The sequence below is a fragment of the Lissotriton helveticus genome, chromosome 2_2, assembly GCF_964261635.1.
Source record: "Lissotriton helveticus chromosome 2_2, aLisHel1.1, whole genome shotgun sequence".
Lineage (NCBI taxonomy): Eukaryota > Metazoa > Chordata > Amphibia > Caudata > Salamandridae > Lissotriton > Lissotriton helveticus.
Window position 1 is genome coordinate 193,316,225 of NC_136060.1, and position 25,444 is coordinate 193,341,668.

A 25,444-nucleotide genomic window follows, 5' to 3' on the forward strand; every position below is an offset into this window, starting at 1 on the left:
CCGGATTCGACGCAACCCGCCCACTGCGTGCAGCGGGGTTGTCACATCGCCTCCCCAGGGTCTCAGGAGTGACGCATCGCTCGTTTTCTTACGCTGCAGCTGCCGCTTGGAACTTTTGTCGCATATTCAGGTACTTTGGGCTAAAAGTGACAACTGTGGATTATTTTGGTGTAAACCCTTGAACTCTTTTTAAAGTCTTATTTTGGAACAGGGTGTGTTGGATTTTTGTTGTTTTGGTCTTGTGTAGTCTAGATAAAAAATACTTTATTTTTCTAAACTGGTGTGGAGTCCATTTGTGATGTTTTCACTGTGTTACTGTGAAAGTTGGTACAAATACTTAACATATTGCTTTTGATAAGCCTGTCTGCTCGTGCCAAGCTACCAAGGGGGTGTGCAGGGGTTATCCAAAGAGTGTATCCCCCTTACCCTGACTAGAAACAAGGGTCCCTATTTGGACATTGGTACCTACCTCTGCCAACTAGAGACCCCCAGATCTAACACAGGGCAACAGAGCAAATGGCTGAAACTAGCTGACTCGTTGCTTCATGCTGTACATTGTCATGGGCTGAAGCAGAATGAGAATGACATTCAAGCAGAACAATGGAAGAAGAGAGCTTAGGCTAAGTCCCTCTCTAAATCTATGTATGTTAGTTTGTATGCTTGAATTAATGTATGCGTATATACATTTTTACAACTGTTTTGATAACAAGAGCCAGTGCTGTAAATTCCCCTTTCTAGGGTCCTTTTCCTCAACTTTTTGCTTTTCTCCTTCCCAGTTTTCAGCTGATCTGAATACTAGCCTTGAGACTGAGCGCATTTGACACTGCCATTCAGTGCCAAAGAGCTGTGCTCGTCCAATATATGGCTGGCTGATTCAAGTTAGGTTCAAGTCCCTTGTGAAGGTGTAAGACATATACCCAGGGCATGTATCTCGAATGCTCCTCTGCTGGCCTGCAGCACTGTTTGTGCATCCACGGTGGTAGATCATGGATTGAGCTACAGGTTTGCTCTGGTGGGGCCTGTGTGCACAGGTTACGGTTACTCGGCCTGGCATTTAAAAAGCTATGTTCTAAGGTTCTGCATGTCTCTAGCTATATCAGAGTTCTCCCTTGTGACAGGTCGCGGTGTTGGGAAGAGGTAGGGCATGTGCATGTGTGCGTTACATGCAAGGGCGTGAATGGCACCAGGTGGTGTGTTCAGTACAACTGGACCAGTTTCTTGCATTGGATTAGCATGAGGGAATGTAGGGAAAGGCTATTGAGCAGTATTTCCTAGCAGCGGAATAGTAGCAGTATCGTGTTTGATATCAATGAGCTTGTAATGGCGAATCCTCTTCGGTAATGCAAGAGGATCAGAAATTAAATGTGTGGAAAAGTCACTTTTGGGAAAGTGGGCATTTTGATGCTCATGTCTTTGTTTGCCTGTCGGCATGTCTTCAATTCACATCTGGGTTCTAGGGGGACAGGTACATCTGTGCATTCCCGACTGAAGTCCATAAACTAGGGGCTCAAAGGAAACTGTGGACCTCTGACTTGGAAGGGCCTCTCTGAGATGGTTACGTCAGTGTGGAAGGGGTAGAGTCTTGGCCCCACTAAAAATAGCGATCAAACCTCCCAGGGTAGGATGGAAGAAGAGACATGATTTAGAGAGGGCATGTGCATTTCAAAGATGGCCTTTTGAACTGATCGTATCTTCAAAGACCAAGGTGGGTATAACTACTAGTGCTTTTGTCTCCAACCATCTCAGACCACTTGAAAACGATAGTTCAAGCTTTTATTGCGTCCAGACTGGCCCTTGGGAATGCTCTCCTAGTAGTAGCTCTACAGCCCTCATTTGTGCTTCTCAATACTGATCTTGTGCTGCCAGACCGATCATGGTCAAGAGGAAATGTAACCACATCACTGCCATTCTTAGTGACCACATTGGGCCTCTAATAGTAAGTGGCTGCTGCTGCCATGTTTCCTTACTTAGGTTAACCATGCCTGATAGAAGTGCCCATCTATAAAGTTTGAACACCCTCTTTCACATCTTGGCTCCCGACTGGAGAAAGTGTTGATTAGTCTGCTCAGCCCAAAAAGGTTACGTTCTTGTTACGTTTGATGGTCATCGTTTTCCTTTCGCATGAGCTCAGTACCAGGCACCTGTTTACTCCCTTTGTTTTACCAGGTCATCCGCTCCTCCTGTGAAGAAGACTGTATGTCAGTGGTTTTGCACGCGGATCTCGCTCAAATTCAGTTTGCTGGGCTATCATCCAGTTAGCCGAATCAGTGACTTACAGTTAGTTAGCTTTCCCTTGTTAAAACAATTTCTCAGACTTCGACTGGCATGTGTGCACTTCTGATGAGCTGGTGCCAGAAAGTACCTGTTCTTGATTAGATGCGGGGAGAAGAGCTGGACCTGACTCCACCCGACATCTAACTGTGCATCGGGCTGTGGGTGAGGGAGCAGTAAGGAAATAAAGGCAGACAAACCATTGGTCGACAAAGCCCATGCGACGTCCCACCAACATAGAAAAAGCATGTGCATGTCTACTGAATATTGATTTAAGGTCAATAGTGGCAAGAACAAAAAGTATTTTCCGTAAGAGGGTATCTTTAACATTGAGGGCTTGAATAATCTTTAAAATATATATATATTCACAAAAATGCATGTAACATCGAAGCATTTCGTGTGAACAAGACACAGAATTGTGTTGAAACGCGTAGCGTAATTTGGGAATAAATACTTTCATCAGGATCTGTCTCTGAGTGCGTATTTGCTGACATAGAGCAACTTCGGAAAAAAAAATTAAAAAAAAAAAAAAAATATATATATATATATATATATATATATATATATTACCTACTGGCGATAGCCAGTAGGTATATATAGTTAGGATTTTTTTCCTATGGGATTTTTGAAAATTCTATGTCGAATAACTTTGGCGTTTGAGGACAGAATTGGCTGAAATTTTCAGGAAAATGGAACATTTTGTTTCTGAGCAGCCCCTGAAAATTTGGGGGGGTTTCGCCAAGGGGGGGCCGAGAAAAAAGGGGGGTCCCAAAACGTGTTTTTCCCATGCAATTTTCCATAGGGCGGTTGGCCTCACTTTTAGCCTGAACGGCTGAATGGATTTACACCAAACTTGGCAAAATTGTAGGGACTGGTAGCCCGATGTGCCTTTGCTATGTCTCAAGATATAGGCTCCAGTGGTTTTTACGAAAATTTACTTTGAAAAATATATATTGGGCTACATTGGGCTATATATATGTTGGAGCCCAAATGTAGCCCAATGTAGCCCAATGTAGCCCAATGTAGCCCAAAGATGGCCACCAGAGACAAAAAAAAAACAAATGTAGCCCAAATATCAGCCAGATGTAGCCCAACTATAGCCCAATGACAGAATGTCCCAGAGTGTTCTAAAGAACAACTAGAGTGCTAACAGTCCTACTTATTACAAAGGTATGGCACACCTGAAGCCATCTTGATTGGAATAAAGTGGTAACTCTTAAAACATTTAATTTAAAAAGGAACAAAATGAGGGGGTTCATTTTGCCATAGAAAGTATGATTAGCGAATATATGACGAAATCCCGCATACCATCAGTCCGCAAAAAAAATCCTGCATGTACTATTAGGCCGCAAATTAAAATAAAGAAAACTTTTAGAACGAATATGCCTTTAGCATACACTAAACAACTAAACTACCCTAACCCCTAAAAAACTACCCCCAGCATGACCCTACACTACACAAACAGTACAACACTACCCTAAACCCTAAAACACTACCCCCAGCATGACCCTACACTACACAAACACTACAACACTACCCTAAACCCTAAAACACTACCCCCAGCATGACCCTACACTACGCAAACACTACAACACTACCCAAAACCCTAAAACACTACACCCCAGCATGACCCTACACTACGCAAACACTACAACACTACCCTAAACCCTAAAACACTACCCCCAGCATGACCCTACACTACACAAACACTACAACACAACCCTAAACCCTAAAACACTACCCCCAGCATGACCCTACACTACGCAAACACTACAACACTACCCTAAACCCTAAAACACTACCCCCAGCATGACCCTACACTACGCAAACACTACAACACTACCCAAAACCCTAACACTACACCCCAGCATGACCCTACACTACGCAAACACTACAACACTACCCTAAACCCTAAAACACTACCCCCAGCATGACCCTACACTACGCAAACACTACAACACTACCCAAAACCCTAAAACACTACACCCCAGCATGACCCTACACTACGCAAACACTACAACACTACCCTAAACCCTAAAACACTACCCCCAGCATGACCCTACACTACGCAAACACTACAACACTACCCTAAACCCTAAAACACTACCCCCAGCATGACCCTACACTACGCAAACACTACAACACTACTCTAAACCCTAAAACACTACCCCCAGCATGACCCTACACTACGCAAACACTACAACACTACCCTAAACCCTAACACTACCCCCAGCATGACCCTACACTACGCAAAATCTACAACACTCCCCTAAACCCTAAAACACTACCCCCAGCATGACCCTACACTACGCAAACACTACAACACTACCCAAAACCCTAAAACACTACCCCCAGCATGACCCTACACTACGCAAACACTACAACACTACCCAAAACCCTAAAACACTACCCCCAGCATGACCCTACACTACGCAAACACTACATCACTACCCAAAACCCTAAAACACTACCCCCAGCATGACCCTACACTACGCAAACACTACAACACAACCCTAAACCCTAAAACACTACCCCCAGCATGACCCTACACTACGCAAACACTACAACACTACCCTAAACCCTAAAACACTACCCCCAGCATGACCCTACACTACGCAAACACTACAACACTACCCAAAACCCTAAAACACTACCCCCAGCATGACCCTACACTACGCAAACACTACAACACTACCCAAAACCCTAAAACACTACCCCCCAGCATGACCCTACACTACGCAAACACTACAACACTACCCAAAACCCTAAAACACTACCCCCAGCATGACCCTACACTACGCAAACACTACAACACTACCCAAAACCCTAAAACACTACCCCCAGCATGACCCTACACTACGCAAACACTACAACACTACCCAAAACCCTAAAACACTACACCCCAGCATGACCCTACACTACGCAAACACTACAACACTACCCAAAACCCTAAAACACTACCCCCAGCATGACCCTACACTACGCAAACACTACAACACTACCCAAAACCCTAAAACACTACCCCCAGCATGACCCTACACTACGCAAACACTACAACACTACCCTAAACCCTAAAATACTACACCCCAGCATGACCCTACACTACGCAAACACTACAACACTACCCAAAACCCTAAACCACTACCCCCAGCATGACCCTACACTACGCAAACACTACAACACTATCCTAAACCCTAAAACACTACGCCCAGCATGACCCTACACTACGCAAACACTACAACACTACCCTAAACCCTAAAACACTAGCCCCAGCATGACCCTACACTACGCAAACACTACAACACAACCCTAAACCCTAAAACACTACCCCCAGCATGACCCTACACTACGCAAACACTACAACACTACCCTAAACCCTAAAACACTACCCCCAGCATGACCCTACACTACGCAAACACTACAACACAACCCTAAACCCTAAAACACTACCCCCAGCATGACCCTACACTAAACCACCACAACTCTACACTACACTAACACAACACTACACTACACTACACAACACTACACTACACTACACAATCACTAACCCACGAAAAAATTAACACAAACCCACTTACCTCTCTCGTCATCGTGGTTTTCACAACGCAAATGCATTTACCATACATGCCTTTAAAACGTAATTCTTTGTAAAGGCATGCGCGATAAATGCACATGCGTTTTGAAAAAATGCGGGATAATGGTATGCGAGGTCAATGACCTTGCGGGATAATGGTATGCGGACTGAAAGTCTGCGGGATAAAAAATGCGGGAAAATGGCTGCAAACCATGATTAGCAGCAGACTTCCCTGGTGAGCACTAGCTTTACTACAGTGATCTAATGAGCAACTAGAGTGCTAACATTCAGAATTTATGGCAAATGTGTGACACATCTGAATGCCTTCTTGATAGAACCAAAGTAAACAAGCATTGAAAATGCAATAGATCTCGCCCTCGTTTAAGTTAAAGCCATTCTGTTTGTAATGAGGTGGCTTTTTAGCTTTGCTTTTATTAGTGTTTTTAAAACTTTCATGTAAATAACATGCATATGTATGCATATATGTATATGTATGCATGCATGCATTTATATTTATATAGATATGCAGATTATATATGTTTATATATGTATATTACCTACTGGCGATAGCCAGTGTGTATATATAGTTAGGATTTTTTCTCTATGGGATTTCTGAAAATTCTATGTCTAATAACTTTGGCGTTTGTGGACGGAATTGGCTGACATTTTCAGGAAAATGGCATATTTTGTTTCTGAGCAGCCCCTGAAAATTTGGGGGGATTTCGTCAAGGGGGGGCCGAGAAAAAAGGGGGGTCCCAAAACGCATTTTTCCCATTCATTTTTCCACAGGGCGGTTGGACTCACTTTTAGCTCGAACGGCTGAATAGATTTACATGAAACTTGGCAAAATTGTAGATATGGTTTGCCCGACGTGCCTTTGCTATGTCTCAATATATGTGCTCCAGTGGATTTTGAGAAATTAACGTTTAAAAAAATATATATATCTGTGACAGCGCTCCGGTTAGCGCCCCGGTTCGCGTACCTGACGCGTAACGGAACTTCGCGAAGCGAAGCTGATTGGCTCTCCGGTGTCTGTCAACATTCTAAACAGTCCGGAGCGGCCGCCATCTTGTCTCTCGGTAGGTTCGAGAGACAAGATGTGGTGAAAAAAGAAGGGGGAAATGAAGGAAAGGGGGCAAGGTAAACCCCTCCTGACCCCCTAGGATTGATGAGGGGGATATTAAAGTCCCCCGCGATTTTTCGCGGTAGAGGCGCTTCCCGGTACGCGAACCGGGCAGCTAACCGGCAGCGTAACGGGAGTCCGCCATCTTGTGTTTTTGGAGCGTCCGGTTCGCGTACCGGGTAGCGTCCCGGTAAGCGTAACAAGGGGAAAACCAAGAGAAACAGTGAAAAAAAAATTAAGGGAATAGATTTCCAGCAAACTTGGCAAAATTGTAGGGACTGTTTGTTTGATGTGCCTTTGCAAGGCCTCAAGATATGTGCACGTGTGGATTTTGTCTAATTAAGGTTAAAAAAAATATATATCTGTAAGCGTGCTCCGGCACGCTTACGTTACGGGTTTTGTTTGCGCTGCAGAGCCGATACGTCACGGTTATGCGACGCGTCATGAGGCGTCTCACGTGGCTACGTGATACGTCACGTAATAAAGAATATATTTTACAGCTATAGATATTAGCTTTTAAAAAACCAATGAAATTCACTGAAAAAACCATAGGTTATAGACCATATATAGTTAGGAATTTGCATTTACAAAACCTTGAAAATTCACTGAAAAAACCATAGGTTAGAGACCATATATAGTTAGCTGGACATTTTATTGACATAAAACCAATGAAATTCCATATATAGTTAGTTGCACTAACTATATATCGCGCACCCGCAATCCACTGCTGATGATGTCACATATTACATCATTCATGACATGGTCAGTGACATCACTGATGACATCACTGATGACATCTCAAATGACATCACTGATGACATCACTGATGACATCTCAAATGACATCACTGCTGACATCATGACACACCAATACCAGTTACTACATACGCACTCACTGATTCCTACGTCTACACACACATTCACTCATTCACCCATACAATCACTCATACATACAGTCACTCATTATTACAACACTATCATATGCACTCATACACCTATGCAGACACTCACACACTGCCACTCATCCATGGAGTTACTCACACACCTAGTCAGTCCTGTAAAGAATCAATCACACTTCCATTTCCTCATCTATACAGTTAAACACAGAACACCATACTTCAGTGACATCACTGATGACATCACTGATGACATCTCAAATGACATCACTGATGACATCTCAAATGACATCACTGATGACATCATGACACACCAATACCAGTTACTACATACGCACTCACTGATTCCTACGTCTACACACACATTCACTCATTCACCCATACTGTCACTCATACATACTGTCACTCATTATTACAACACTATCATATGCACTCATACACCTAGTCAGTCCTGTGAAGAATCAATCACACTTCGATTTCCTCATCTATACAGTTAAACACAGAACACCATACTTTTCACACATATACTAACACATACTTACTCTCTTATACAATCACTGATACAAGTACACATTGATATGCACAGCCAGCCACACACACACTCAGTCTTCCATACATCCACTCATTCTTCAATATGTAAAACAAATTTAAACTTTACAAAAACACACAGACAGTAGATGATGTCATCAGTGATGTCATTTGAGATGTCATCAGTGATGTCATCTGAGATGTCATCAGTGATGTCATCAGTGATGTCACTGACCATGTCATGAATGATGTAATATGTGACATCATCAGCAGTGGATTGCGGGTGCGCGATATATAGTTAGTGCAACTAACTATATATGGAATTTCATTGGTTTTATGTCAATAAAATGTCCAGCTAACTATATATGGTCTCTAACCTATGGTTTTTTCAGTGAATATATATATATATATATATATATATATATATATATATATATATATATATATATATATATATATATATATATATATATATATATATATATAACCTACTGGCAATAGCCAGTAGGTATATATAGTTAGGATTGTTTTCCATAGGGAAATCGCAACATTCTATTGGGAATAACTTTGGCGCCGGTTGAGGAATCTTCCTGAAATTGTCCTTAACTTTGCCTCGCGGCGCTCCGCTCCTTCCCTGAAAGTTTGGGGGGGATTCGTCAAGCGGGGGCCGAGATAAAAGGGAGGTCCCAAAACGTGTTTTCCCCATGTTAATTTCCATAGGGCGGTTGGACTCACTTTTAGCCCGAACGGCTGAATGGTTTTCCACCAAACTTGGCAAAATTGTAGGGACTGGTAGCCCGATGTGCCTTTGCTATGTCTCAAGATATGTGCTCCAGTGGTTTTTACGAAAATTAACTTTGAAAAAATATATATTGGACTACATTGGGCTATATATATGTTAGAGCCCAAATGTAGCCCAATGTAGCCCAGTGTGGAAGGGGTAGAGTCTTGGCCCCACTAAAAATAGCGATCAAACCTCCCAGGGTAGGATGGAAGAAGAGACATGATTTAGAGAGGGCATGTGCATTTCAAAGATGGCCTTTTGAACTGATCGTATCTTCAAAGACCAAGGTGGGTATAACTACTAGTGCTTTTGTCTCCAACAGCAGAGACGCTTTTAGATTTGGAACCATACTGTGCTGGTTCGATGCTGGGACATTGACACAAGGAGTCATTAGGGCAGGAAGGATTGCAACTGGATTATTCACAGACTTGTGGTAGCCTGTAGCTTGTTATGTTCCAGGAAGGGGACAATCACTTGGTAAATATTCCTTGTATGTTGCTGGCCTGCAGCTAAGTGCCAACTGCCGTGGCCCGGGTCCCTAAGTACTCTCCAAGGGCCGGATAGCTGGCCTCTTGTCCATAAGATCCCAGGAACAAAAAAGAATATCACAGTTTCCACAAGATTGTAAGGACCGCACGGGGTGAGGCAGAAACTAGCGGAAGTGATCGTTGGATGGGACAAGGACCGTCCTGGCATGCACCATCATCACACTGTGCAGAGTAGTGTGCTCGTAAAGATCAGTAGCCACCTGAGGTGCAGAGATTTGAGGAGTGTGGGGGAACCGTGGTCGGTGGCTCCCTCTCTCTGGACCCACCACACAAGGTACTTTGCTGTGGAGAACATTGTGACGAGGCCAGAGGGATTTTATTTGCTTTGTGGGCACCTGCAGCTATCAGGGATATAGTAATTCACACCTCCGCCTCAGGGGAAACATTTTTCCAGACTTGATAGCGTGCCAGCTTCCTGGGTCACAACCTTTTGTCTACAGAGGTTTGGGGATTCATGATCATGCACTCGTGCGGGTGCCCCTGGGCACCTGGAGGTCTAATCCGGATGGACAAAACTAAATAATTGTTTGTTTCCTTGTTAGGTGGTTCTGACGGTCTAGTGAATAGGGCGCTAGCAGGGGCAATGTGTATAATTTGCTAGGGTAGGGAGTGGCTGAGAAGCTGGGTCACGAGGCGTAGTCAAACACCTGTGACTGTTTGACCTTTCTGTGAATGAGAATGTTTGGCAATTGCATATAGCTGTCAAGTGTATATACAACGTGTATCTCGTTTTGATTTCAATGGAGAAGTTTGACAATTGCATATAACTGTAGAGTGTATATACAATGTGAATCTTGTTTTGATTTCATTGTGCGTGTGTGTGTGTGTGTGTGTGTGTGTGTAATACAAAGACAAGGGTTTTGTGAGGTGTACGCAGTGTGTTGCTAGAGTGGTGTTGTGCTAATACTTTACACTTAGGCCCTGAGGATATGCCTGACTGCTCGGTGCCAAGCTACCCAAGAGTGAGCACAGGTTATCGAACATGTGTATAGTACTTATCCTATCTAGAACAGTGGATTCTGTCTGGCTTCGATGCGTCCCTGCCAGCCAGAAACTGATGGGTTTAACAGCAAGACAAACAACCAATTATGTTTTTCAAATAAATTAGGTACCCTATTATTTCCTAGAACAAGGGTAATAAAGTTTGAGTAAAAAGTTGTTCTGGTAAGAACTTTTTGAAGCAATTTAACATGTAATGGGGCAAATATGATATGTAACAAGCAAATATGGATCCACCGAAATGAGCATGTTCAGTTATGTATTTGAAACAATAAATTCAAAAGACTGATGATCATATCATAGTCACTCAAAGGTGCTCCAGGTGACGGCACAATGAAAGTGAAAGTCAGTGAGCCATACCAAATCAAAAAAGAAGAACAAAACAACACGTATTTACAATGGAGTTTAAAATGGAATCAATTACAAAATAAATAATATGGGCATTTGGGTTTGAGTGTCCATCAATGAAAGGTAAGCATAGGCCCATGGAGTGTCGATGTTTTGACCTCTATTAAGATAAATCATTAGGGGTCTTGATCAGGTCAAAAGAATTGATAGCGACCTGTGCAGTGTGGACGGGACCGCATGCTATGGGTAGCCACTCTGGGGTGTTCTTAAGTACACAGTGATTGTTTGCCACTACTTGTTCAAAACAGAAAGTGACAACTTATATTCTATGATTTAAACTTGACCCAGATTGATATGCTTAGGTAGGTACCAATTATTTTGCAATTGATTCCGTCTTAAACTCCATGGATATTGGCCCTTTGTAGATATTGTACATACTTAATGTTTTGTACTACTTTTATGATTTTATCTTTTATGATTTTGTATGGCTGACTTTCGCTTTCAATGTGCTGTCACATGGAGCACCTTTGATTGACTAGGAAATGACGATCAGTCTTTTAAATTCATTGTTTCCAACACATAACACATAACTGAAGATCCTCATTTCTGTGGATCCTTATTTGTTTGCTACATAACATATTCGACCCATTACATGCTAAATTGCATCAAAGAAAATATTCCTGCCAGAACAATCTTTTACTCAAACAACTAAATCTGTCAGACATTCCTAAGAAGGTCTCAAACGGATTATCGAAGCAGACCTCTTCTACGCACAGGTTTTATCAGAGGGTTAACCTATGCCAACATCTTTGGCTACTAAGGCAACCTGTGAAATTCCATGCAACGATATATCTGGCTAAAGGTTTTAAGGGTAGATTGTTATAAAACCGTATTAAAGACAGATTGGTTTTAACATACAGCTTTGTGGCAACATATCATTATAAATAAGTCAAACCAATTGCATCGGACATAACATTTTCCAATGAATCAATCTAGGATTGGTGTGTTACCATATCCAGATCAGTCACCCTATAGTATGTATAGGCTTTCCCACAAGGCAACCAACAAGCATACATTGCCAAAAATGTAAATAGGTACGAAATCGCAATTTATAAAATAATACACACACCTCTTAATAGGTGCGTAAAAGGATTCTAACAGAGCAAATCTTTTACCTGCAGGGTTTGCCAGAGTGAAAACCCAACACCAAAGCACTTGCCTACTAAAGTAGTATGTGGGATTCATTGCAACAAAATATATGTCTACAGGATTTAAGAAAGAATACTAACAAACCACTCAAAAAGGCCTATTGGCTGTGACATATGTTTTTTACAGCAGGTAAGTCAAGCCTATTGCCTTTGTCATACCTTTCCTAATAAAAAGAACATACTTTTGTCACCTGACATAATGTTTCCAAAACTACGCCTACTTTATAGTGCATTAGGTTTCCCAGAAGGAAACTATCAGGCATACAGTCATAAATCTATATTTAAATCTAAATCCGGTATTTGTAAAGCGCAAACTACTCACCCTTATGGGTCTCAAGACACTGAGGGCCGTTGTGGAAATTAAGTAAGCTATTGCCCAGAGTCACATGGTGCTGAGTTGATCTGTCGCCGGAGCAGGGGATCGAACTGTGAGCCCTGTGCTCCAAAGTCACCTCCCCTGGCCGCTGCACCACACCTCTCCTCATAAAACAGTCATAAAACTGCAAAATTACAGTTGGCAAAACAATATACAATCCTTCCTCAGAGGGCCTAAAATGGAATATCAAAGTTCTAATCTTCCCCAGGTTTTGTCAGAGGAGATGACCAACACCAAACCCCTTGCCTACTACGGTATTCTGTGAGATTCCATGCAACAGCATGCCTGTCTACAGTCCATCATACAATAGGACAACAGTCCGCCCAAAAAGTCCTACTAGCTTTAACATGTTTTCTTTCGAAATATGTAAAACAGGCCTAGTGCCTTTGTTTTAACTTTAAATAATGAACAGATCAGTCCTCTGTCCTGTGTCATTGACTCGTCGCCATAGCCCGCTCTGTATTCAGCATGGGCTTTTTTTCAGCATATCTACATACCTTCACCCAAATAAATACAGTACTCAGGAGAATCAACATGTGGGTTGGGTCTTATTCTGTTGACCACAATAGGTTTGTGCAGCAAGCCAACCTAAAAATAGGAAAGTGTGATAACTGCAAATGGAGGAAACATACAAAGTGCTGCCTGGTTTATTGTGCAATTTGCAATGGGTGGTAAGTGGGGCATGAGGAAATATCCAGAAATACAGGAATTAGTAGTGTTAAAAAACAAAAGCTTAGAGATCAAGTTTGGACAAGTAGCAAACCCAAAATACAGAGACTACGTCTGATTTATGCTCCACACCCTGAACACATAGTGGCTCATTCCAAATTGTGCATGTAAAGGCATCATTAATACATCACCCAGAATGAATCCTAACATGGGTCCAACTAATTCCCAGATGTGGTACTACAGCACCATTACAGTTGTACCAGGAAGAATGGGGAATAAACACAAGAATACGTATTTTCACATCAAGTCATGCCTGTTTTACCATCCTTCTGCAGTTCCCCCCTCCAGGAAACATTATGCCTGCTTTTAAAAGGTAAAATGTACGTGTCCAAGTAAAACTTAAAAGGAGGCAATTAGCCGGTCTGCTTTACTATCCCGATTCAGCCAGTAACTTCCATTACAACTCAAATCAGGATTTACGAGAAAGTTAATGAGGGCCTACACGTATACACATCAACTAACATGGAAAACATGAACAGGTAACCAAAAACGTTGTACCGAAAGTACCCTGTAAATGTATCAGAGATATTTTCTTTGAACATATAAGGCTCTTAAAACACAGACTGTTTGTTACAAACGTTTAACATCTAGGTGCATAGGTTATAAGCCATTCGGCTCATATAGTATTTGCTACATTTCTTAGGGGATTACTTTCGTCTCTATTATGTCAATCACCCACACAAGTTCAGCACATCCTGAAAAGTAATAGAGCTGTGTACCAAATGAGATGCTTAGGGTATCTGCAACTCTTGTAATCAGTACCTTTAATCTGCAAGTAAGGGATTAGTTCCCATTTTAACCACAAATGTAGAAAAAAATATTGGAGACAATGTAATCGTTTTTAGTGCCAGTTGTAATACATTTTATTTTTCGAAAAGTAAAAGAGAACGTAATACGTAAAGTAACAATCAGTAAATTGATTACATTTTTGGAAATACTTCAACAATAGTAGTAACAGCTCATCAAGTGGTATTTCATATACAGATGCCATTCCCACAAATTGTGATTATTGTCCCTCCCAATAATACACAAATTCAGCCCTGTCGGAAATCACCGGTGTCAGTGTATCGTACAAGCAAGACTACCACCAATCATCATCAGTCTTCTCTGGTGCACTCCAATTGTCACTCTCATAGGGCAGGACTATCGAACCCAAATCGATCTGCACTATTAGTAAGGCAAGTTAGCCACCGATGGTGATTCTCATCTGAGTGCCCTGAGACCTTTAACAGTGTAGCTTCCCAGGTTTGCACCCTCTGTACTGCTATGTGGGATTCTGAAAGCCACATACACTACCGTGGCCTGCCTATCAAGAATATTCATCCAATTTATAGCTCTGGGGGCCAAGCAGATTTCTCTTCTATCTGCTAGTGCTATCCTGTGTTAATAGAAAACTGAAGGTGACAAACATGTGCTCCATGCGCAACATTTTGGGGAGATGTGGCTAGCACAAAACTACCCTGCCGATGAGAGTTGAGACCCTTCTTCACTAACTGTGACCAGAAACGGTCACATGGTCAGCATCATCAGATCGAAACTTGGGGCAACTGCCTGGATGGCAGCCTTTAATCTTAGAGTCCAGCTGGAGTCAGATGGGTCTGCTGAAGGATATGGAACTGCATTAGCATGGCAGTCCTGACCACTGTATTCCTTGTTGAGTGCGCAAAGAAGCGGCACAAAAATATTTAAATAAAAAATGATAAAACATAACATTTTCAGAAGCTGTATAGGGCTAAAGAATGCCCAGTAACCATTTGACAAGATCTACATTTATTCACAAGCTGTGAACAGCAAACAGGAAGACTTCCTCACTTCTCTCTCTCTGACTGAAAACCCTCTAGGCTTCTCTCCGAATTCAAAGGTCACCATTATACCACACATGAACTAGGTGACTGAGTCAGCAAATTTCTACCTTTAACTCACACAAACAAATGACATCAATTGCCACAGCCATCTCAGACCACTTGAAAACGGTAGTTCAAGCTGTTATTGCGTCCAGACTGGCCCTTGGGAATGTCTCCTAGTAGTAGCTCTACAGCCCTCATTTGTGCTTCTCAATACTGATCTTGTGCTGCCAGACCGAACAAGGTCAAGAGGAAATGTAACCACATCACCACCATTCTTAGTGACCACCATGGGCTTCTAATAGCAGCAGGGATTAATTCTCCCAAAAGCGCTCCTTTACAGGAGTTTCAACTACTGCCCTAAACACTCTGCCACTTAATTTTGGAAAAATACGCCTCCATCTCATTTGCTCAAATATGCTGCCAGTGTGGAGAAAACTTGATGTCAGCAAATATGAAAAAAAAGGCAGGACTGCAAGTATTTTGCATTACATTTCTAGGTAGTTTTCTACCCTTGAAAATATAGGTTTACAACGGTCAAGGGCAAGGCTGAGGATAATGGAGAAGAAACACTTCTCAGAGGTGAAAAAAGAAAATACATGCCACAAAGTACAAATGCACCTAATTTCACATTTCTATATGTGAAAATGTACACTTGTAAACAAAGTACTGTTTTAGTGTAAGTGGCTGCTGCTGCCATGTTTCCTTACTTAGGCTAACCATGCCTGATAGGAGTGCCCATCTATAAAGTTTGAACACCCTCTTTCACATCTTGGCTCCCGACTGGAGAAAGTGTCGATTAGTCTGCTCAGCCCAAAAAGGTTACGTTCTTGTTACGTTTGATGGTCATCGTTTTCCTTTCTCATGATCTCAGTCCCAGGCACCTGTTTACTCCCTTTGTTTTACCAGGTCATCCGCTCCTCCTGTGAAGAAGACTGTATGTCAGTGGTTTTGCATGCGGATCTCGCTCAAATTCAGTTTGCTGGGCTATCATCCAGTTGGCCGAATCAGTGAGTAACAGTTAGTTAGTTTTTCTCTTGTTAAAAGAATTTCTCAGACTTCGACTGGCATGTGTGCACTCCTGATGAGCTGGTGCCAGAAAGTACCTGCTCTTGATCAGATGCGGGGAGAAGAGCTGGACCTGACTCCACACAACATCTAACGGTGTCTAACTGTGCATCGGGCTGTGGGTGAGGGAGCAGTAAGGAAATAAGGGCAGACAAAACATTGGTCGACAAAGCCCATGTGATGTACCACCATTATAGAAATAGCATGTGCAGGTCTACTAAATATTGATTTAAGTTCAATAGTGGCAAGAACAAAAAGTATTTTCCGTAAGAGGGTATCTTTAACATTGAGGGCTTGAATAACCTTTAAAAAATATATATATATGGCTTCCAAGTATAAATCAAGTGCAGAACATTGGGCAGCAAGAAGCGGAAATAAGAATCTGAGGTTCAGGGACTGAAAAACACCATGGCAAACAAATACCAAATTAGTCACTTGAGAGACTGGACTACTGCTTGTGACATCTATTTTATATGTTTCCCTAATTCACCAGTGAGAACTCAGAGGTGGTAGAGAGAGGGAGAAGGATCTGTTTGGTGCTTCAAGATTAAAAGATGCTGGCAGTGTACAACAGGGGACGCTTAGAGATGGAGCACTGTCGGTCAATGAGCTGGCAGCAGGTGTAGGCAAATTCAGTGCAGCCACTGTGACAAGCAACAACATGGCTGGTGCAAGGACCAGAAGCTGGCACAACAACGAGGGGCGCAGGTTGGTCGGTTTGATTGGGGAGGCGGGGGGTGGGGGGGTTGAGAGCTTCTGATATCCCAACAATCACGCTGGGACGTCTTGTAAAAACACATTTTATGCGAAACAGGACAGAAGGGGGGTCATGGGCAATGGAAAGAGAGGAGGGCAGATTGTTGAGGGTACTTAAAAACGCAATATATTTCAAACTAATCAACATTTTTTTAAGGCCTTCAAAACATAGACAAGAGAGTGTGAGTGTTTTTGTCAGTTTGGGCATTGAGAAATTCAGAGGTGAAATCCAACAGACACTTCACATTATCTGACTGAAAGCACTTGTTCCCAACTATTTACTACAGAAAATAATTTTTAATGGGGTGTGTAACACTCGAAACACTTCCCCTGGAGCTACGCCCCTTACCACAACTCCACACCTGCCACCCTTGATACTTCTCTGTCAGTATCCCACTAATCCGAACCAACGAATAGGGACAGTCAGGCTTTTAGCTGCAATATCACTAAATAGAGTCTAAGAAAAGCCATAGAGAAGCAATAGATGTACAAAAAAAAAAAGAAAACACGCCGCCTAGAATGGTGTTGTTCCTCGGACAGCAGGGAAAGCATTGATGACCCTAATAATACTGCTGACATTCAGCCTGATGTCCTTCTGCGCCTCAAGAATGCCCAGGCCCAAGAGTAGGAGGTCTACCTACTGTCCATGTTCCCTGGTTCCAAGGCCAACCTAGTAAGTGTCAAACGCCAATTACCCAATATACAATATAACCCTCAAAAGGTTTGTGAAAAACTTCGAACTGTAAAGGAATGTGACAAACCCACCTGGACTAACTAAATTGTTATGCATTATAATGACAAGTGAATAAAATATCACTTTTTTGAGAAAGCTAGTCAACACTACAAACACCAGTGGTATATATGCTCTTTTTGCTGCTAGAAATACACTATTAAATCACGAGTTAGCTGTGACTGATCCATGTCCTGTGAAAACTGATTGGACTAAAATTATTACTTGTACACAGAAGAAAAGATAAACTCCTGCTGATTATTTTGATCTTTTGAAAGATGTGTTTGATTGATATTCTGGTCTTGCCAATGCTACGGAACCTGTTCCAAAAGCAGTGGCTAAAACATTTGTTCCGGGACTATTGCTTCTCCGAGTTGGTTCGAATTCTACCTTATTTTGTTTCTAAAGAAGAAAGAAAGGAGAACGAAAATAAAGAATCTACTGAATCTAAGCTGATGTCTTTACAAATGAAACCCTTCCAGTAAATGGTCAGAAGGAGGGAATGAGGCAGAATGACGTTGGGAGAGGGGAGGGAGGAAAAGGAAATCCCATAGGGAGACAAGGGAGGCAGACAAGAAGATTCTGCTCCAATTGATGATTCCTCATGGTTCAGTTAAGGACAGTTGAGGCAGTGGACGCATGATTACCCATAATCAGCCTGATCAACCTGAATTCACACAGATTTTGCAAAACTGATACCTTACTTTTGAGAACAACCTGAAAGGGGGGAGGGGGCAACTGCTGTGAGAATGCTTTAATCCCTCTAAATCAGAAGGGACCATACGTACAATCCATCATTAATGGGAGGGATCATTTGCATACATGTAAATGTGGTGAGTACTGTACTAGAGATGGAGTCTATCTGAAAGTACCAACAGAAAACCTTCATTTCAAGCAATGTCTGATCTGCTTGATCAAGTTATTCCACTCTTTAGTCTAAACATGCTAAGGATGTAGGTTGTGTGCCAACTGCTGTAGGAGTGAATTTAAAAATTACAAAATCATGTTTGTTTAATTAACATGGATGCATTTCAAATCATATAAATGCTATGCATTTATTATAACAAAGATGTTAAAGTTGACATGAATAGGCCTCAAATCTGCTTACTTATACACTGCTCTTTAAAAACATGCTCTCTCACTTCTCCCTCTGTGCAGCTCGAGTTAAAATATGTCCTTCAGCGTTTTGTATAATATTGTTAGATCAAACAGTTTTACGGTCCTGTTCTGATGTATCATTAAAATGTATTCTTTATCGTGATGTTCCTGGAGGAAGGGGCAGAGATCGACTATATATTTACAATGCTTTTTCCTTTGGCCTAGTGGAACTGAGTATATCGTTTTAAATGTGTCTTTGTTTTCTCTTCGGACATAATACAGGATTACCTATCAGTTGTATAGCAAACGTTATGTTTCTTGAAGTCGAGCCACATAACGGAGTTATGGTAAGCACCCATTTAACCAAACCTTGTTTCAACTCTCCAATACACCACCCCCAAGCTGTGACCATGTGAATTATCTTAATGGTCCAGGTCTCAGAAATAAAGAGAGAACTCTAGTTCCAGGCTTTGTAACAAGGATGCAACAAAGTTTTCTTTCTTCTGAGGGAGTCCCAAGTATCTCAGTGCTCTTCAACTGCACCAAATGAAGTGTCTAGAATGAATGCCCTCCCTGAATAGACCACTAAAAAGGTTGCTTTGTCTCCAAATTCCGAAGTCACTTTCTATGGATCTCAGACTAACTAACCCCTAAGGTCCTAAAGGATCTTGTTTAATTACACAAATGCATCACTTTTATTAGAAAAAAACCTATTTGGTTAAAGTAGGACTGTCAAAAGGTCTCACACAGAATATTGAGGGACAAGCAAGGGAAATCAGTATCCCCAAAACTGCTACTCCTAAACCTTGTGCCTGCACCATGGTTTCGCCCACATAAGCAGAGACAGCACGATTTGAGCCACAGATACTCACTGATGTGCTTCAACACAGAAAGGAGCACAGGGGGATGTGCTCCCTTCTTCCCTTTTGCCCACCAGTATAGTCACATCATCCCTGTGCCACTTGTCAAGCACACAGTACAGCGAGAAGTATCAAAACAAACCCTTCTGCCCACCCACCTCCATAAGAGCCCTTCATCCAAGTACACATCAACTTCGTTCACACAACATAATATCTTTCTTCTGTTTATGTTTTGGTACTGGTGTGCTTTTTGGAGGATGAACTGAGACAGCAAAACACATGTGCTCGAGGCAATGCAATCACTGTAGCCACAAACTGCTCAGAGATGTAATTGTTTGGTTTGATTTCCTCTCCAGACAGAGAATGGCCAGGGTGCTCATTTTGTACCATCAGTGGTCCTAGAATTAAATAAGGCCTTAGGAATCAAACAACACTTCCTTTGTGGTTAGCAATCCACATTTTCAGGAGCAATAAAGAGGTTTAATGAAACTCTGAAGAACAAGGAAACTAAGATGTGTATTGAGACCAGGTTTAAGCTGCCTTACGTTGGCCCTCTGGTCAATTCAAGCTACTCCTATCCAAAATGACTAAATTGACCTCCAAGGAAATAATAATGGGACGCCCAATAACACTTCTTTCTACTTCTACCCGATGATATTGCCAGTTTTGCTTGAGTTACACCTGAATGATGGTCTGACTCTGCTGTGTTGGAAACAACTGATTCAATGACTCAGCTGCCTCCAAACACGGGATAATGAGGATGACCTTGATCAGAAATCTGGTTATGGGTCTTTGGAAAGTTTAGCATTTAATCACTGCTGATGTGTCTTAATTTGTCCTAAAAATAGCGCAAGAGGAAGGGAATTGTGAACTGGGACTTGCTGTTTTCCTTAGTGGACAGCTGCAGCCATATGTTATTGTTGATGCTAACCAAGCCGAAAGGAAGTGGCCCATCGATGGCATTTCAAGCCTTTCTTGCACTTCCAAGTTCTCAATACAAGACCCTGTGGAATAGCTTTCTCAGTCAAAAAAAATGCAATTCTTGTTACACTTGAAAGCTGTCTTCTTCATTTCTCTTGATCTCAGCCCTCGATACCCGTGTGTCCGCTTTGTTTCACAAAGTCATGCCATCTTCATTGGAAGCTTTTATCTGAAATGTTATATATTTGTGCCTTCGTTCTGTTTGCAGAACTTGCTTGAATACAGTTTTTTTGTGGGATTCAAAGACAATTCATTTTTCTTTTGTTAATAAAACCTTTTGAATGGTGTGGGCACATATTTGCTTTGACAGTACATTTCCAGATGCACAATGGATGTGTATGTAAATACTCCTAGAAATCATTTGAAGTTTTCCAGCAATATTCCTAGAATTTTCTGACAATTCCTAGAAATGTGTACAGTGATGAAATACTGAGGACAGGCCTTTTGCAGCTTGTAGGGAATGTTAGCGATAGAGGAACGGCTCTGCATAATCAGTGACATAATGACCATAATAAGATACTCCAATATTACAAGATGTCTTTAACCTTTGGTGAGGTGCTGAAAAGTTAATCCCTTACGTGTTGGACGGTGCCTCGACTTTGCCGTAAATTAGGGGTGTCAGTCTGCTTGTAGATCCTCACCTCTTTGGATAAGACTGTGGCGGGTGTTTCATGGGATAGTTTGCTTTATTACTGTCTGACAGAAACTAGCTTAATCTAGTTATTTTTTTGCAAACATTTTTAATTTGTGCTTACAAATATAGTAACGTTAGAGGTTCCAGAACTGTGGCATTGTACTGTAAGAACAGTATGCAATCCAATAGTTGATGCGAGGGTGATGGTTTGAGCAGCATGCAGCATATCTGGACATGGGTGAAAGTGCCAAAAAAGTGTTGTGGCGCAGCCTCAGGAGACAGAGTAGGGAATACCTGAGAGTCTAGCCGGATTCCTATTGTCCTTGCAGTATCACTGGGATATCATCTCAGCGTATTAATGCTATGAATTGGAGACAGTATGTGCTGTGTGCAGAAGTAGGTATGCAGTCAGGGGCAGCCATATGTCTCTAGGTCTAACAAGTAAACATAGGTTCACTCCCTCTTAACTGTGCAGTGTTTCAGGGGATCCTCTAGACATTTAGAATATTAGTTGTTTACATAGAGTTGTTAGTGCTATGAATTGGAGACAGTATGTGCTGTGTGCAGAAGTAGGTATGCAGTCAGGGACAGCCATATGTCTCTAGGTCTAACAAGTAAACATAGGTTCACTCCCTCTTAACTGTGCAGTGTTTCAGGGGATCCTCTAGACATTTAGAATATTAGTTGTTTACATAGAGTTGTTAGGATATCGATTGGTTTGCCATCTTCCTCTACCGAGGAAACACAGGTTTATCTTGTGGCTAATCTCTGTTGCCTGAGTAGTTTTCAGCTTTGACTGTAATCTTTATGTCATTTTTGATCCTTTAACCAAAAAGTCGATATGTTTTGTTCATACCTACAACCATGTGCCGTAATGTTAAACTTGGCTTGCATGTGCCGTAATGTTAAACTTGGTTTGCAGTGTTGAGTATTAGGGCACTGCTCCCAAAATCGTTTAGTCAACCGTTAGTTGACTATGTGCCCTTTCTCATAGTTTCAGACTAGTTCCAGGCTGCAGTTCTTAATTTGTGCTGGTAGTTCTAGGTGGTGGGCCAAGGAACTCTATTTTGGGGAACAGGGCTTATTTTTGATCCTCAGACTTTGACCTAAAGCAAGAGAGAGAAAGGAGAAAAGGAGGAAGATAAAGATAGAAAAGTAATTGCACAGATAGAAATCAAGGACAAAAAAAGAAGAGACAGGAAGTGCAGTGTGCCTGTAAACATGCATTCATGCAATTACGTGTACTTTCAGGAGAAATGTGAAATTACGTATATTATGTGAAATGCAAATCTTTTCACTGTAAAGATATAGCACCAAAAACTCGTTAACAGCAGCAGCTTGTGTTCTCGCTTTTCGCATTATTTAAGTGTGATGCAACTTTTTGCCATTAATGGAGCATCATTAGGCAATGTGACGTAATGACGTGATTTTTGGGAATTTTTGCAAGTGTAACAAAAAAATCCCATTATGACGCGAATTGCATCAGAGTAATTTATATTTCGTCTAGGCCTAATCAAGACTAAGAAGCCTTGAATTCAACTACTGCACCATTTACAAAACCCAGTTGCGCCTCTTAAGAAAAACTTTTTACCCCAGGATTTTTTTTTTAACAAATTAAGCACTGCAGTAGTCCCATTCCAAGCTCCTAGAAAGGCTAACGTCACTGGACTTGGAGGGTACTGCATTAACCTGGATGTCTTTTTTTCTTGAAGACCGTTCATTTCATGTCTTCTCAGGCAGTGCTATGTCAGAACCATGTGCACTTGTTTGAGGCATTCCCCAGGGGTCGGCTTAAGCCCGATGCTGTACGCACCCTTGCCAAGATGGTTGAGGGCTGCGGCTTAACTTTGTTCTCATACGCAGATGACACACAGATCATCTTTGCTGTGCCACTGGCACAGAGAAACAAGGCCAAAAACCCTCACCTATGCTGAATTTGATTTCCACATGGATGGGCGAGAACTCACTTAAGCTCAATGGCAAGAAGACTGAGGTTATGGTCCTGGGGAAAAATCTCCAGCTATGGGGTCAGCAGCCTTGGCCGGAGGCTCTGGGTAGCCTCCTAAGGTAAAGAACCCTCAGCGTCTGGCTGGATGAGAAGCTTACCATGAAGCCACAGGTAGACAGGTTAGCTTCTACCTGTTTTGCAATTCTGAAATGGGTAAGAAAGATCATAGACATAATTTTTGCCCAGAAAACTGTAATTCAAGCATTAATCTTGTCCAGTATCGACTACGGGAACATCCTATACTTGGGGGCCGAGAAGGCAGTCATCTGGTGGCTACAAGTAGTTCAAAATGCCGCTACCAGGCTGCTCTTCCGCCTTCCTAAGTACACGTCCGTGTCCCATCTTCTTTGGGAGCTTCACTGGCTGACCGCAGACAAACGCATACAATTCAAAGCCTTCTGCTATATACACAAGACTAGATTTGGTACAGCACCACGCTACATTCAAGATCTGGTGGTGCCTTATCAGCCTGCTTCGGTCATCTAACCAGTCCTTGTATAAAGTGCAGAGAAGTCATCAAGCACGCATGGGGGGGGTGGGGAAGGTCGCTCATTTTCATACCTCGCTCCAAAGCTCTGGAATGCCCTCCTGGAATCTCTGAGAAACTGCTCTTCTCTCATGGTGTTTCACAAAGGATTGAAGACTTGGCTGTTTTAACCTAAAGAAGTATTCACGCTACCTGGGTCTAATAGCAAGACACCCTCTGGTGGTAGCCAAGTGCTTCATAATATGTAAATATAATAATAATACAAGTTGTGTACACTGAGACTTGGTCTTTTAACAATGTGTGATCCAGTTATTGGGAATGTTCCATTTAGATGGAGAACGCTTTCCTCACCAGATGTCTAAAAAACACTCATTATTAATTAAAAGTTTCACTTAATGCTGCAACACACCTAATGTGAGGAGACAAGACAATCAGGAATATGTGGATTATTTTGATTTCTCTTTAATGGCTCTTATTTGAGGATTGTATTCTGTTCAACCAAGAACTTAACGCTTTTAGAACATTTTCTAAATGACACTCAAACACACCAAACCAGTCTACTATACTTTCTAGACTGGATTACTGTAACTCTCTTTACCTAGGTGCCAATAATGCAGGCATAAATCAATTACAGAGGGTGCAAAACGCCGCTGCCCATACCCTCTTTGCCTTCCGAAGTCTTGCCCTACGTCCAAATATATACATAAACTACACTGGCTCCTGGTGGAAAAAACAATTAAATTTAAATCTCTGTGCATCGCTTACAACATTTTCTATGGCCTAGACCCTTCCATTCTAGCCAATCTTCTCATCCCCTATGTACCGGAACACACCCTCCGCTCCTTGTACTAACATCTGCTATGCACCCCCGTGTTAGAAGAGCTCAGGCGGGTGGCCGCTCGTTCCAAGTTTTGGCTACATCTCTCTGGAATGCTCTCCCTAGCACTACCAGGAACCTACAGGATCATGAGGTTTTGCGTAGGGAAGTAAGACCTGGCTATTCCCTTGATTCTTCTTCTGTGACCTCCTCACCTTTTCGGTTATTACCTGCACATCTAGCATCGGGACGCCCTGTCGCTGGGGCAGCCATGCGCTCTACAAATCCAATAAACATAACACAACATCTGGGATTGCATTTGGCACCTTGAGTAACAAGGAAAGGAGCAAAGAGGCTTGTTCCAAACTCAGTTTTGTGCATATGACTCTTTCCCATGGAACAAATATGAACATGAAATATAATGACAAGAGCAATGTCAGCATCAACCTTTGCTCATCACTGTTGTCAGCTTATCCTTTAATGTTCATTAGCAGCATCTGCCGAAGCCATTGTTATAGATTAACCGCTGAAACCTGGAAAAAAACATCCTTTCTTAGAACTGTGGCTGGGGCTGAATCGTTCCCGGGTTAATGGGCAAACACATATTTGATTTATTTGTTCCAGTAACAGGTCACCAGTCACATCTCTTTGCGGCTAACCTTTTGATGTCTAGAATGCAACTGTGACGTCAATTACCTTTTTAACATAGTGGTACCACCCAATACTATGGCTACACTGTTTTTTAATGGACTACCACAGTTACAAGAGCAAGCTG

The 25,444-nt window shown here is 42.0% G+C and overlaps 1 protein-coding gene across 6 annotated transcripts in view; it reads right to left on the reverse strand.

The window, feature by feature from the left end:
* The window catches only part of TBC1D1 (TBC1 domain family member 1), a 990,385-nt gene that overhangs the window by 470,822 nt on the left and 494,119 nt on the right, over positions 1 to 25,444 (reverse strand). The gene's annotated exons all lie outside the window — the stretch shown is intronic.